Consider the following 5,702-nt stretch of genomic DNA (forward strand, 5'->3'; position numbering starts at 1 on the left):
ACCTCATTAATGAGTTAAACATATTTTTGTCATATGGTCAAAAATATATACAAATATATAGTATATACATATATACTATATATGTATATACTGTATATATATATAAATATATACAAATATATAGTATATATATAACTCATTAATGAGTTAAACATATTTTTGTCATATGGTCAAAAATATATAAAAAATATATACAAATATATAGTATATATATATATCTTTATAAATATATAAATACCACGTTTTTAACTTGCTGAAAATCATACTTTGACTTTTGCCATTTTAAGAACCTAGGTACCATTGACCAGGAAGAGAGCAGAGATCCTCTGACCCTCTCAAATTCCCCTCACTTCATCAGGATATTAGGGCCAGGATATGGGGCCCATTCCCAGGCTTCGATGAGCACTTAAGAATCATTATCCTCTCTTTAACTTCCTTCTCCATCCCCCATCCTTGAGAGTCTTTATCTTCTCTTCGGGAGTTGGGAATATAGAAAGTAATTAACTTTTACTGGGAAAAAAATAATTCTTCCTTCTGACCGCAGACATTGTAGCTCAAAAGTCAAGGTTCTTAAAAACCAAAACAGCTTCTTAAATTTCAAGAGCCAAGGGATGTTTTGTTTGTTTGTTTTTCTCCTTCTGCTTGTAATAGCCCATATTCAAGGCAAGATACCGCAAGGTCTGCTTTGAAGAGAAAAGAGCTAGAGGGTAAAAAGCAATTGCAAGGAGAAAACAACTCAATAAATATCATAGATAAAATCAGGCTGCACATAGTTTAACTCTGAAAGTCATTGCTACTGGACTTGCTGTGGATCATTCCCAGATTTTTAAAGACAGTCCAGACAGGAGACTGGACAGAGGGAGGCAGATCTTGAAAGACTCAGAACTGCCATGGTGTGACCCAATAAGTCACTTTCTTTAGTTTATATTTTATGACCCATGAAATATAGGGTCAGCAAAAAAGAGATGAGATGAATCAATGAGATGAATTGACACAGTGGTTGCAACAATGGGCTCAACATGCCAACTATCACCAAGATGGCACAAGACCAGGCAATGTTTCATTCTGTTATACATGGGTTTGCCATGAGTTAGAGTCAACTAACCTGAAATAAAAGAACAAAAGACTACCCTCTGCACTATGACTCCATGCAGAGCTACCAAACAGGCACCTTCATTAGGTAACTCCTTAGAACAGAGCTTTGCTAGGCCTCGGTTTCTACATTCGAAATGTAACATAGTTGACTAAAACAATTTTAAAGTTTGCCACTGACTCCGGTCCAACCACAGCCATGAGGATGCTGGGAAGTCGAGATGACACTTTCTATCTCAAATCTTGCTAAATTGTCTCTTTGGGTTTATTCACCAGAAGTGGGTAGCCAACAGGAAGGACTCTTAGTCAGAGATTTTATCTCCTTCCGTTTACCACTTAGAAAATGAACTGTACGGGGGCTATCTGTGACATCCTCAAAACGTATCTTTGCCAACCACAGCATGTTGTTGTTGTGTGCCATCAAGTTGATTCTGACTCATAGTGACCTCATGGATACACTTCCTTCAAAAAAAAAACCAAAACCAAACCAATTGCCATTGAATTGATTCGAACTCATGTAGACCCCACGTGTGTCAGAGTAGAACTGTGTTACATACAGTTTTCAATGGCTAATTTTTCAGAGGCAGATTGCCAGGCCTTTCTTGGAAGGTGCCTCTCAGTAGATTTGAACTCTTAACCTTTACAGTTAGTAGTGCCGTGCTTAACTGTTTGTGCCACCCAGGGCCCATCCCTTCTTTTAAGCCCCGCCTTTTCTCTTCTACCATCTATCTCCCTGCAATACCTTCAGGCCATCTTCATCCTACTCCACAGCAACTTGCCCTCACAAAAATACCTGGTGTTACTTAAGGATGGCACAGGACAGGGCTGTGTTTCGTTCTGTGGTACATAGGGTTGCTATGAGTCGGAACCAACTGGATGGCACCTAACAACAACAACATTTAAGCCTCAGTGAGACTCCAATTCAATATGTACCATTACACATAAAAAAAAAAAACACATAAAGAGGTATAATATTCATTCAAGGAAGATTATGATACTATAAGGATATATATATTGTAATTCCCAGGAAAATCACAAAAAGAGTTAAAAGCTAATGGATGAGTTAAGATAAAGCAATTTTTAAAAACATTTGATTAATCAAAAATGAAGGAAGGAAAGGAGGAAAACAGGAACAAAGAATAGGTGACACAAATAAAATAAAGTAGAAAAATGGTAAACTTAAATTCAACCATATTAATAATTACTTCAGTTGTGAGTAGACTAAAAACTGCAATTAAAAGACAGAGATTGTTGGGCTGGACAAGCAAGAAAGACATTACTATATGTTGTTTTCAATAAATCAACTTAAAGTATAAGACACCAAAAACAAAAAACCCATTGCCATCTGGTCAATTCTGACTCATAGTGACCCTATAGAACAGAGTAGAACTGCCCCATATGGTGTCCAACGAGGGCTTGGTGAGTTTTGAACCACTGACCTTTTGGTTAGCAGCCATAGCTCTTAACTACAATGCCACCAGGGTTTCTGTATAAGACACAGATAGGTTAAAAAGTAAAAGGTTGGGGAAAGTTATACCAATGTGTTATGAATTGAATAGTGTCCCCTCAAAATTTGTCTAGAAACCCTAACCCCCATACCTGCGAATGTAATTCTGTTTAGGAATAGAGTTTTCTTTGTTATGTTAATGAACCCATATCAATGTAGGGTGTATCCTAAACTTAATCACTTCTGAGTTATAAAAAGAGCAAATTAAACACAGAAGAAGCGCACAGAGGGGGGAAATAGATACCATGTGATAGATGCCAAGGAACAGAGGAACTCTGGGACTGCAAAAGCTGAAAGAGAAAAGGATCTTCCCCCAGATCCAAAAAAAAGAGAGCTTCTCCTAGAGTTCGCACTCTGAATTTGAACTTCTAGCTTCCTGAAGTGTGAGAAAATAAACGTCTGTTCTTTAAAGCCACCCACTTATGGTGTTTCTGCCATGGCAGCACTAGGAAACTAAGACACTGTGCAAATATTAATTATGAGAAAGACAGAGTGGCTATATTAATACCATAAGAAGCAGAATTCTAGATAAGGAGTATTACCAGACATAATGACAGACATCTCAATCACAACAAACCTAAATGCATATGCACCTGTTATAGAGCTTCAAAACACATGGAGCAAAAACTGACAGAGCTAAGGGAGGAAGACAAAAATCCCCCCATTAGAGTCGGAGATTTTAACATCCTTTCTCAATTACAAATCAAACAATTATACAGAAAATTACTAAGAATATAGAAGACTGCACACCACTATCAGCCAGCTCTACCTCACTGACAGTTACAGGACACTACACACAACTGTGCAATACACATTTTTTCAAGAGTACATGAACACTCACCATGTACATATACGCTTGGCCGTAAACAAAAATCTCAACAAGTTTCAAATAACTGAAATCATACAAAGTATATTCTTTGAAAATAATAAAACAAATAAAAGCATGATCTCTGATACAAAAATTCAATAAAAAGAAGATATCAGGAAAATCACTAAGTATTTGGAAATTAAGCAACAGGTTTCTAAATTGCCAATGGATAACTGGTACCCTTGATAGAAAAACCTGAAAAGTAAATCACAAGAGAAAGTAGAAAATACTTTGAAGTGAATGGTAATGAAAACAAAACATATACAAATTTTGTGAAATACAATTAAAACGATGATTAAAGGGAAATCCCTAGACTAGACAGAAGATAGAAGACTGTCACCTTAAGCAGATAGTGAAAGGAACAAAACAATGAACACAGAAGCAAAGAAGAAATCAATGAAATAAAAAATGGACAAAAGGGAACTCAACAAAACTGAGAATAAGTTCTGGAAAAGATTAATAAAAGTCATAAACTTCTAGCTAGACTGGTCAATGAAAAAAGAGAGAAAATACAAATTACCAATTTCATTCATTAAAGAGAGCATCATTACAGATCCCAGAGACATTAAAAGAATAATAAGAACAAATTAGGAATAATTTCATGACAATAAATTTGACAAATTAAATCAAATGGACAAATCCCTTGAAAGGCACAATTACTAAAATGAAACTAAAAAATGTAAAATTTGAATAATGCTATATCTGTTAAAGAAATTGAATTTGTAATTTTTAAAAAAAGCAAAACCCTTTCCAATCAGAAAACCTCAGGACCAGATGACCAGATGGCTTCACTGGCAAAGCCAAGATAACGTTTAAGGGAGAAATAAAACCAACAAATATTATAAAAACTTTTTTCAGAAAATAGTACAAAAGAGGACACTATTCAACATTTTCTGTGACCAGCATAACCTTCATAGCAAACCTAAAAAACGAATATTAGCAATCACAATCCAACAATACCAAACCAACCCCATTGCCATGGAGTCCATTCCAACTCTTAGTGACATAGTGACCCTACAAGGCAGGGCCGAACTGCCCCAAGGAGCCCTGGTGGTGCAATGCTTAAGAGCTATAGCTGTTAACCAAAAGGTTGGCAGTTCAAATCCACCAGCCTCTCTTTGGAAACACTATGAGGTTGTTCTACTCTGTCCTATTGGGTCAATAAGAGTCAAAAATGACTCAGTGACAACAGGTTTGGGTTTAATGCTTACGGAAACAGACTGCCACATCTTTCTCCTCAGGAGCCACAGGGTGGGTTCTAACCTCCCACCTTTCGGTTAGCAGCCGAGCCCTTAACCACTGCACCACCAGGGCTCCTTAATCCAGCAACAGCAATATGTAAAAAGAGTACTACAAGAATACTACATCATGAGCCAGCAGGGTTTATTCCAGGAATGCAAGATTGGTTCAACACTTAAAAATCAATTAATATATTTTTACTATATAAAGAGATCAAAAAAGAAAAAAGTCTATAATGATTTCAGGAGATTCAAAAACTCAAACCTCATTATAATCAGAAAAAAACCTGTGCATATTGCACATTTGGAATGAAAGAAGACTGTCTTCATGTGATTAAGGGCATCTACACAAAACCTAGAGCTAGCTTCATACTTCATGGTGTGAAAGCCTGGAAATTTTCCTTCTTGTTCTTCTGTTGTTGTTCAAAAACAAGAAAATGTCTGCTCTCACCATTTCTATTCAATATTGTACTGAAGGACTTAGCTAGTGAAATAAAGCCAAAGGAAAAAAAAAAGTTAATAAAAAATGTAAAGTTTGGAAAGAATGGAGTAGTGTTTATTCTCAGATAATATGATTGTATAAGTAGAAAATCCTAAGAAATATACAAACTACTTGAATTAATGAGTGAATTTATTGAGGTTGCAAGATACAAGGTTAATATATAAAAACTAATTGTATTTCTATATACTAATCATGAGCAGTTAGTAAATGGAATAGTAAAAATAATGTTTACAATAGCACCAAAAATACGTAGGAATCAATTTAACTAATTATGTGCAAACTTGTGAACTGAAAACTCCAAACTTTGCTGATAAAAATTAAAGAAGCCCTAAATACATGGAGACATATACCCTGTTCAAGGATTAGAAAACGTAATATTAAGAAGTCAATTTTCTGCAAACTGATCCCTACATTCATTGCAATCCCATTCAAATTTCCAGAAGACTTTATTCTTGTACAAACTTATAAGCTAATTTTAAAATGTATATGGAAAAG

The sequence above is a fragment of the Elephas maximus genome, chromosome 9 (assembly GCF_024166365.1).
Source record: "Elephas maximus indicus isolate mEleMax1 chromosome 9, mEleMax1 primary haplotype, whole genome shotgun sequence".
NCBI classification, from domain to species: Eukaryota; Metazoa; Chordata; class Mammalia; order Proboscidea; family Elephantidae; genus Elephas; species Elephas maximus.